Source organism: Physeter macrocephalus, chromosome 6 (genome assembly GCF_002837175.3).
Source record: "Physeter macrocephalus isolate SW-GA chromosome 6, ASM283717v5, whole genome shotgun sequence".
NCBI classification, from domain to species: Eukaryota; Metazoa; Chordata; class Mammalia; order Artiodactyla; family Physeteridae; genus Physeter; species Physeter macrocephalus.
The window spans coordinates 53,660,458-53,670,889 of record NC_041219.1 but is presented as its reverse complement, the minus strand read 5'-3'; the positions used below and the strand labels follow the sequence as shown (position 1 = coordinate 53,670,889).

Genomic DNA, 10,432 nt, shown 5'->3' with positions numbered 1-10,432 from the left:
CGGGGCCCACGAGATCTGCACGTGCATCTCGCTGCTTGGTCCCCGGAGCCGCTCAGCTCACTGCTAGGGCCACTCGGGTGACCGTGTCCGGAGTACGCAGGGACTCTCGGCTCCCCTGACCCTTCGGCACCGCGACGGGAGGAGCCGTGACGCCACCTCCGCCTCACACGCAGGAAACGGAGCTCGGAGCGGCCGGGTCCAAGTCCAGGTCTCCTGGACCGCAGGGCCCAACGCCATCCCCTTCTGTCCCCACAGCCGGGGAGACGGGGCCGCACCCTGTCCCCTGCCCCAGGGGTTAGAGAGACGGAAACAAGAATTCCTGAAACCCGACTTGGGTTTGGATGAGAAGAAGGCAAAGACGTTGACAGAGAATAGGACTGACGTGAAGCTCTGATTTGTTTAGAGAAATACCGAAAGCCCCGTGACAGTGTGGACTCATTTGGAAATTTGACTTCCAAAGGAGCAAATGCAAAGTATCTTTCATAACCCAGCCCTCCTGCCTTCGATCTGAAGAGGGAAACACTGAGAGGACAGTTAGCCCTGCCTACGGCAGGGTGTGAGGGGTGTCTGCCGGGCCTGCGCTCGCAGGACTTTCCTCGGTGGGTCCCGCTTTCCACGCGTAGGGCCCCCAGCGCGTCTGCGGAGATATCGTGCAACCAGCTCGTGATGCTCTCGGGTCCGACGTCAGAAAAGCAACTGTTGCCTCCATCACCCTTCCTACTGCAGATGGAGTTTCCTGTGAGTCCAGGAAGGGGCGCCTGGCCGGGGGGATAAGGGGCAGGAGAAGGAGGGCACCCCCAGCGTTGGCACACCCAGGGCTGGCATCTGTAACGGCGTGAAATAGTTTCTAGAAATCTGATCCTGGTCGTTGGTGTCACATCTTTCCCCGGGCTCTTGTTGAGGCTTCCTTCTGGCTATGACAGCAAACGTTGTGGCACCCCCCCAGCCCCCCCCCAGCCCCGCTCAGGACCCGCAAGCATCGCTCTTGCCTGGTTCTTTCCTCACATCAGCAGCTTGGGGGAAAGCCAGTGTCACCTCATCTCTCTCCCAAAGCACGTCTAACTTTCCCAAATAGCAAACTCTGTCTCTTTTAACAAATGACTTCCAGATGCAGGAAGCAGCGGCCAGTGGAATTTTATTGCCCCAAAACTGTGGTTCTGGGCCACATACTTCTGACTTGAAGGTAATTTGGAATGTAAACATTGCAAGGCGTGTACTGGAATTAATTACAGCTCCCCTGTATTCTCTAAGGCCTGCAAGCCTGCAGTTAACTGTTTACGTGGACACTGAGACAGTAGAGCAACTGGGGTGTACGTGGCCCCGTGATGATGACTTTCTGCCTTTATCTTCGGAAAGCCGTGAAGTTGGACCCAGGCTGACCCGTTTCCCCAGGGGTGGCCATCAGTCCCGACGTCAGAAGGGCCCTCTTAAGCCATCGCCTCTGCCCCAGCAAACAGAAGGTGGCAGAACTGGGTACCGCACGTCCACAGGCGTGAGCCTCTTCTTGCCGTGTCAGCCGTCAGGAGCTCGTTTAACTCAGAGAACAAGTATGCACGTGGGGGCCGGCCACATCCGTGGGGGCCTGCAGAGAAAACCACGGCATCTCGTCCGAGGCTGATAAAACCAGGAACTGCTTTGGGGAATAATTTTTTAACTTCATGAAGACACTGAAAAAAGTAGGGTGAAAGTCCTGGAGACGAAGCGTGGTGACCTAACGATGTGAATGTACTTAGTCCTGCAGAGCTGTCCGCTCAGAAATGGTGAAGATGGTCAGTTTTATGTTAGTGAGCAATTTACCCCCAAATGCAAAAGCAGGATGATCAGGTAAAGGCTCTCTGGGGTTGTGTAAACTCCAAGCCGCCTGCACTGTCGTGCCTCCCGGGCCCATCGGAGCTGCAGGTGCTCTGTGTCATCGTCCACCGTCCGAGCAGGGCCTGGCAGGGGTGTGAGAGGGCAGAAAGTCTCTTTGTTGAGCAAAGAGGACGTTTGGGCATTATTTCGGCTTGTGGACGTAGTCGACCGAGGGAATGAATGAATGAACGAACGTTTTGCTGTGAAACGAGTAAAAGGGCTCTCGCGGCGTCCCCAGAACAGAGACCTTCTGAGATCTTACTGAGATTGAGAAGTTAGACATTTGTGGTGTTTTGCCCAAAGTCTCAGTGTCCCCTGACCCTGGGGGCCTGTTGTCATCAACAGAAAGATGGGTGCTATAGCTCTTTGCACGTACGACTCTCCTGGCCTCTGGGAGCCAGCTCTGACCATAGGCTGCAGGCGGAGGAAGGGCCTCTGTGGACAGAGAGCGGGTGATGGGGGCCCTGCGCCCCGACCCGGGAGGTCACCAGCTCCTCTAAGAGAGCGGGGTCTGGGCCTGCTCACCTTTCACTAATCTGGGGGGTGGTGCAGACCCCCAGAGCCGGCCAGAGCAGTCAGGGGCACGGGCTCCAGGGTCAAAGCCCGGCTTTGCGACCTCTGGGCCATGTGACCTCGAGGAAGTGCCTGGGTTCCTCAGTCTCCTCCTCTGTAAAATGGGGTGATCCTAGCTCCCTCGCTGGGTTGTTCTGGGGATTAAATCAGTCAGGTGTGTAAAGTGCAGGGTGCATGGTAAACGGTCAAGCATGTCTCCTGTTCTTGTCGCAGGAGATGTTTTGAGGCACCTGCTGCAGGATGTGCACGTGGGCATCTGGGTCCCGTGCGGGCTGAGACGGTGCTCTGATAGGGCCGCTCACGCCTGCCTTAGCTGGACAGGGAGCTCTGGACGCAGCGCCGGGCACAGGCGCGGGCTCGGCCGGTGAGGCGGCTGCGTGCTCAGGTCCTTGGAGCCAGAGCCCTTTGGCCAGCGGCCCGGCCCAGCCCTGCCGGTGCCCGGCGCACCGCGCGCTCCCCGGTTCACCAGCCTCTGCGAGGTCGGGGTGGGCTGGCCCCCCACACAGGTGCAGCGCGTGCTGGGCAGAGGCCTGCGTGCCCGTGGGGAGAAACGCGCGCACGCGTGAAAAGACGACCCGGGATGGGGGAGAAAGCGGCCACCGCCAGTGAGTATCCGTGCATCTCGTGGATTCAAAGAGGTGATTCGGTGCCTGAACGGGAGGGGAAGTCACTGCCTCACACCTACCAGGACACTGCTGTCAAAACCTAAACCAAAGCAAGACAAACAGAAAATAACAAGTGCTGACGAGGAAGCAGAGAAATTGGAACCCTCGTGCACCGTTGGTGGGAACGTAAAGTGCTGCAGCCGCTGTGGAAAACAGCGTGGAGGTTCCTGGAAATTTTAAAATAGAACCACCATCTGATCCCGCAGTTCTGCTTCTGGGTATTTATCCAAAAGAAGTGAGAGCAGGGTCTCAAAAAGATATTTGTACCCCCATGTTCATAGCAGCATTATTCACGGCAGGGAAGAGGCAGAAGCGACCCAAGTATCCATCGATGGAAAAATGGATAAGCAAGGCCTGGTCTGTATGTACCTGAAAGGGAAGGAAATCCCGACACAGGCTACGACATGGATGAACCTCGAGGACATTATGCTCAATGAAATAAGCCAGACACAAAAGGACAAGCACTGTTTGATTCCACTTCCATGAGGCCCCTAGAGACAGAAAGGGCAGCGGGGCCCCGGGGCTGGGGGGGGAGGGGGGAAGTGAGTGTTTCATGGGGACAGGGTTTCTCTTTGCACGATGAAGAGTTCTGGAGATTGCACAGCGGTGTGAACGTTCTTAACGCTCCTGAGCTGCGCACTTAAAAATGGTCACGATGGTAAATATTATATTTACGTGTATTTTACCACAATTTAAAAAAATTTTTTTAGTTGTTTTAAAACTTAAAAGAAACAATAGGGCTTCCCTGGTGGCGCAGTGGTTGAGAGTCCGCCTGCCGATGCAGGGGACGCGGGTTCGTGCCCAGGTCCGGGAAGATCCCACACGGCTGGGCCCGTGAGCCGTGGCCGCCGAGCCTGCGCGTCCGGGGCCTGTGCTCCGCAACAAGAGAGGCCGCGATAGTGAGAGGCCCGCGTACCGCAAAAAAAAAAAAAGAAAAAAAGAAAAGAAACAGTACATAAATGTTTGCTGCGTTTGACTCCAGCTGGACTGAAGAAATGTGTTGGAGGGCAGCTGGGAGGGGTCTTGATTTGGGGACACAGAGAGGGCAGAGGCCGTTTCCGAGGGGGTGGGAGCCGCTCCCAGGGCCCTTGGCGGTCTCCGTCTAGACGGAGAGATTTCAGGAGAGACGCAATCGCCTCTGTTTCATAGTCGAACGGAAAGCAGCCCGGGAGAGGTGGTGACGCAGAGACCTGAACCCAGTGGAAAGACGAGATAACTGACATCCCATTTTGTGTGTGTGTGTGCGTGTGTGTGTGGTACGCGGGCCTCTCACCGCTGCGGCCTCTCCCGTTGCGGAGCACAGGCTCCGGACGCGCAGGCTCAGCGGCCGTGGCTCACGGGCCCAGCCGCTCCGCGGCACGTGGGATCCTCCCGGACCGGGGCACGAACCCGCGTCCCCCGCCTCGGCAGGCGGACTCGCAACCACTGCGCCGCCAGGGAAGCCCTGACATCCCGTTTTAATTAGCGGAGAAGCAGGGAGACGGCGGCCTGAGGAAGCGGGCGTCTACACGAGCTGCCAGGCCGGAGGTGGGCAGCCGCGGTCCCCGACCCACGGGGAGGCTCCTCGGGGCTGGGAGGTGCCGGAGGCTGCAGCGGCCTGGCTCTCACGGGCCCGCGGTCAGCAAAGTGCCCGGTTGTCGGAGCCTAGTTGACCTTCCCCGAATCAGACCCACGAGGTGTTTACGGAATGATCCGTAGGCCCCTGGGTTGCGTCTTGCTGCTCTCGGAGCCGGAGCGGCACCATCGGGAAAGGTCTTGTTAGGGCGGCACGGTGTCCTTACAGCCCCGACAGGTGAGGGGGCGTCCTGCCCCCCAGTGGCGCAGACAGTGACTGCCACGCGGTGACAGCGGGGTTGCTCCTATGCCCACGTCGGCGGCCCCCGCCCCTCAGGCATCGCTTCCAGCGGGGAGACCTCCTTCCTGGCCGAGGAGCAGGGACCGGCGGATCCCAGGACCCGGGCGTCCCGCACCAGCCAGTCCACCTCCTTCCCGTGCTTCCTCCGTGTAGACACTGTGCTGGCCACACGGTCTGTAGGGACACGGCGCCTGCCGTCAGGGGGCCCGCCGTCTCGAGGGGTCCTTGCCGAGGGTCCCAGAGGGCAGAGGAGCCAGGGTGGCTGCTGGACACGGTGCGGGCGCGGGGCTGGCATGGGCTTACAGGCCCCCTGTGGCAGGTGGGACTCAGCGCAGCACCAGGAACAGCCCAGCGGGGACTGAGCGGCCAGAGGGAGGGGCAGGGGGCGGATGGGGGAGACAGAGGACGGCAAGAGGCGGAGGCCGGCCTGCCCCCCCAGTCCTACTCTCCGAACGAGGACGGAGAAAGAGTCCGGCTCCTTTTCTGACAACAGTGCTGTCTTCTGAGGACAAGGCATCCATCTCCAGAGGGATCACGCAGGAGACGGTCCCCGCCCCCCAGCTGTCCAGGGGCAGACAGGCCGTCCTCGGGGGACCCAGGCTCCTGACATCCCCAGCTTCCCGCCCTCTCTTGTGACTGGGAACGGGGCCTGGCAGTGCCGGTGGGCTGGACCGCAGGGTCTCCCTGGGGCCTGGGCGTGGCTGCGTCCTCCTCCTCGCCTACCGGGGCGGACGCTCTCTGGTCACCGCTCTCACTCTCTGCTTTGCTCCCGCTGGGGATTTGGGCCATCTGACGCGTCTGCGATGTGGGGAAGGTGGGGCTTGTGCGGGGAGGAAGGCGGGGAGCGCTGGCGGCAGGTCCAGACCCTGGAGACGTGGCCAGGCACCCCCTACGGCGGAGGGCCCGGCTGGACACGTCAGTTCCTCATGCTTGAGTCATTCGGACATTTCAGAGAAAACGCAGGCTGCTTCCCAGAGCTGAGGAAGCCCCACAGCCGTTCCGGTCCTGGCGCCAGACGCGCCGTCTAAAGCGTGGTCCCCCGGGTTTTGCTGCAGGATGGTCTCAGCTCTGCCATCGCTCGTGTCCTCTCCTTCTCAGACCGCCGGTGCCCTCCACCCCTGCCCTCTGGGGTTGCTGCCGCCGACTGGTCAGGACTTAGGCCGCTGGGCGTGTCCCCTGCCGGAGGACAAGCCGCACCGCTGCTGAACTCAGATCTGCAGTGGTCAGCCAGCGGCTACGCTCCAGGCCTGGACTCCGGTCCTGTGGGGTCCAGCCCGCTCCTCCCTGCCCCCGGCCTTCACCCTCTGCTCTCCACCGCTCTCTGTCTGCCTTGCTTTCATTCATTTCCCATGCATTTGCGGAATATATAGTTTTAGTAAAAAAGAAAAAGGAAAGCAACCCAAATACCAACACGACCTTGTTCCGCCAGGCGCTGAGTCCGCTCTCTGCGTCTGAGGAAATGTACACAGAGCGTTAAATAGCAATCATGGCGATTAGCAGATGTGAGCCGTCGCCCCCGGGCCCCCCTCCGGTTGCCGTCCGGGGTGTCGAGGACGCTGTAAGGGGCGCAGAGGAGGGAGGAGGGGGCTGACGCCCTGGATCCCTCGCCCTGGGTCGCCGCGTCCCCCCTCTAAGGCTGCCTTTGTCCGTGACCCACCCTCAGGACGCAGCTTCCTCGAGGGCAGCAGGGTATTAAGTCAGCCGGTCTCTGAGGTTTGCAGCCGCGACATTTCTGGGAACTCAGGGTGTGTGAGACGCGGCCCCGCCCCCTGCTGACCGCTCCGCTCCGGCCCGTGTTGTCGCTGCTGCCTGGACGCCGGCCACTGGCTCTTCCAGCCCGCCACCTTTGGGGCGCCTCTTCCCGGCTGCCAGGGGTGTGTGGGAGCTGCGGAGCCTTGTTTCCAGCAGCTCCCTTTGCCCTGGGCCAGGGTCTCAGCCAAGCCCTCGTCTGTAAGGGGGGACGGTCCCCACCTCATCGGACAGACGGGATGTTTCAGTGCAATCCCACTTGGCTTTGTGTTGAGATTCGTTAGTTAGCTCATTAATTCTGGTGAGGACCGTGGGTGTCAGGTACGGACTGCTCTAGGTTCCGGGGATAGAGCAGTAAAACAGAGCTTGCGTTTAATGGTATTGGGCGGGGGCCGTGGAGGGGACAGACAGTGAACAAGTAAACAAGCAAGGTGATTTCAGACAGTGACGTGTACTGAGAAGAAAGTGCATAATATGGGCTGGGGGCTGAGGCGGGGGTCCCTGAGAAGCTGAAACTCAAACGAGGGAAGAAGGGCCACATGTCACGTGAGGAACGGCCTTCTAGGCAGCGGGATACCCCAGCGCAGAGCAGACTGTGTCGCGACAGGACCTGGTTCCTGCCTCCAGGGAACAGCGTGGATCCGGCCTGGGGAGAATCCTGAGGCCACCTGGGTGGGAGACCAGAGTCCCCCCCCTGCAGTGACCAACTGCATCCCGGCAGGGCCCCCAGCCCGGCTGCAGGATCACGTTTTGTTCAGTAGCCAAAACTCATTTATCGACTGGGCTTGACTGAGAGACCCATTTAACCTGTGTCCTGGGGCACTGAGGCCCCTCACACGTGTGTGCGTGTTTACCAGCCGTTTGCCGCACGGAGCTGCCCACTCTGGGGTAAGCAGGGCGCCGCGCTCACGGGGGGAAGCGCGCGTGGGTCCTGGGAGGTTCAGGAGCCCCCTGGATTAGAGCGTCTGTTTTCATCAGAGCAGTGCTGTTTCTCCTGGTGAATCGCCCCGGTGACTCTCAGCATCTCTCTTGGCTGCAAGGGCCCAGCCCACATTTCTCCACTTCTCAAGGCCCTGTTACATCAGTCAGCTCACTGGATTTACCGCCCGGAACACAGCTTGGTGTGATTCCTCATCGCTCTCCCCTCGTTTCCTGTTGCTCAGTGTGGCTTATGGCTGGAAGGTCCCCAAGAGATGACTGAGTCTGACTGTCCTTAAGCAGGCGTGCGCACCAACAACCCTTCAAGAAGCTTTCTGAAAATACACAGGGTCAAACTCCAGGAGGCTCGTGATTTGGTGAACATTCTCTCCATAGGGCTGTGCAGATACATTAGTTACCCTCTAGTATCCATTCTTACTCTCCCTCCATCCTTCTCTGTCCCTTCCTCCATCCTCTGCCAGGAATGTGGATGTGATGGCTGGAGCTCCGGCTGCCATCTTGGACCATGAGTAGGAGGCACACAGTCCCTGACAGGTGCCAGTGTTCTGTCGACTACATCCAGTCTCCACCTGTTTTCTCCACTGGAATCATGTCCTTTTTCTATGCAGGATTGCAGGATGGACTTGATTAGTGGAATAATAGCATCAACATTTTCTATACTGTTTAATTATTATAATTTTTCAAACCCACAGAACTCTGTAGGATATTAGCCAGAATTAGGTGCTGTCTTGATATTATATTGGCCATTTGCCACACTCAAGCCAAGTAGGGAGTCTTGCTCATGAGGCGGGGCCCATCCATCTGCAGTCACAGGAAGCCTGTTGGCACCAGACACCCCTTGGGGCAGTGAGTCACCGAGGACCCACCTCATGAACAGACACAGCGCCTTCAGGCCAGGCGTCAAGTAAGTGGGCCCATTCTTCATGTGCCACGGGATCTCCTCTGACCTGTCACCTTAGACTCTTCAAATCTCAAAAAAACAATCTTGTTTTTAGCATTTTGACAAAAGGAAACCATTTTTGTTCACCAGCCAAGGATGCTGAAGACAGGACGTGTGAGAAGTCTTAAGCCTGGGAAAGATGTGGTCCACATGTGCTTATGAAGTTTACTTTGGAGAATAGAACTGGGGAGGGGAACCCACGGCAGAGAAGGACCAAGCAGGCGGCCGTGATGTGACCGTCATGGTCTTTGCGGTGAATAAAAATCCCCCTCCAAATCCTACAGCAAAGTGCAGAAGGGCATTCACTTCTTAGTTTAAGGCCACAGCAGCTGGTTTTGCTCTGTACAGATTAGACGTCTGTTGCCAGCAGTTGAGCCCCAGATGGAAGTACAGTAGTTGGTTTGCATTTAGGGGCCAAGCTGTTTGAAAAAATGAGTATCTTTAAATACTGGCAACCCACCCAGTGTGATGAGATGCTGCCTCTTGGAAAAGCTCACCAGAGCAAAGAAGGATGATGGGGGCCAGCTGCCTGGTGTCTCCTCACTTACAGGGGATGCAAGTGTGCTGAGTGCAGGGGTGGGTGCATCTCGCGTGCTGTTTGAATTGCCTCTCCTCCCTCCCTCCCTCCACCCCTCTCGCTCTCTTGTCGTAGAACTTGTATAAGTTAAAAGCACAGGTGATGAGGCACTACCTGACTAGGAGATGCAAAGAGGACATGCCTTCCTGGTGGGAGATGTGCCAGGGAGAGAGGACCAGGATGTGTGACCTTGGGAAAGTCACCACACATTTCTGAGCCTCAGTCTCCCACTGGAGAAATGAAGGAGGTAACACGAAAAACAACAAAACAATTATAAGAATAACAATGACTAACACTTCCTGAGCTCTTCTGTGTGCTAAGTACTGTTTTAAGCATTTTGACTCATTTAGTCTCACAATATCCTGTGTGACAGGTACGATTATCTCCACTGCACAGGTGGGGGAGCTGGGGACCGGCGTTGGAATCCAGCAGCCTGGCTTCTGTGCAGACGCCAAATGCTTAGCCACTGTGTTCCTTTCCCAAAGATCTAAATTGTGTGAGTTTAGGAGAGAAAAACAGTTTACCCGGCAACCTTTATAAAAAAAACCACTTGGCCAGATGGAGATACAAAAAGCAATTTCTGAAAACAGCAATGATAAATCAGTGATGACATATGGTCACCTTATCTTTGATAAAGGAGGCAAGAATATACAATGGAGAAAAGACAGCCTCTTCCGTAAGTGGTGCTGGGAAAACTGGACAGCTACATAAAGAATGAAGTGAGCGCACTCCCTAACACCATACGCAAAAATTAACTCAAAATGGATTAGAGACCTAAATGTAAGGCCAGACACTCTAAAACTCTTAGAGGAAAACAGAGGCAGAACACTCTAGGACATAAATCACAGCAAGATCCTTTCTGACCCACCTCCAAGAGAAATGGAAATGAAAACAAAAATAAACAAATGGGACCTAGTGAAACTTACAAACAACCCAACCCCCAAAATGGGCAGAAGACCTAAATAGATATTTCTCCAAAGAAGACATACAGGTTGCCAACAAACACACGAAAGGATGCTCAACATCACTAATCATCAGAGAAATGCACATCCAAACTACAATGAGGTGTCACCTCACACCAGTCAGAATGGGCATCACCAGAAAATCTACAAACAACAAATGCTGGAGAGGGTGTGGAGAAAAGGGAACCCTCTTGCACTGTTGGTGGGAATGTAAACTGATACAGCCACTATGGAGAACAGTATGGAGGTTCCTTAAAAAACTAAAAATAGAATTACCATATGACCAGCAATCCCACTACTGGGCATATACCCAGAGAAAAC

General features: G+C 56.7%; 1 protein-coding gene across 2 annotated transcripts in view; it reads left to right on the top strand.

Annotated features, from left to right (window-relative positions):
• The window catches only part of CACNA1C (calcium voltage-gated channel subunit alpha1 C), a 477,743-nt gene that overhangs the window by 193,486 nt on the left and 273,825 nt on the right, over positions 1–10,432 (top strand). The window lies entirely within an intron of this gene.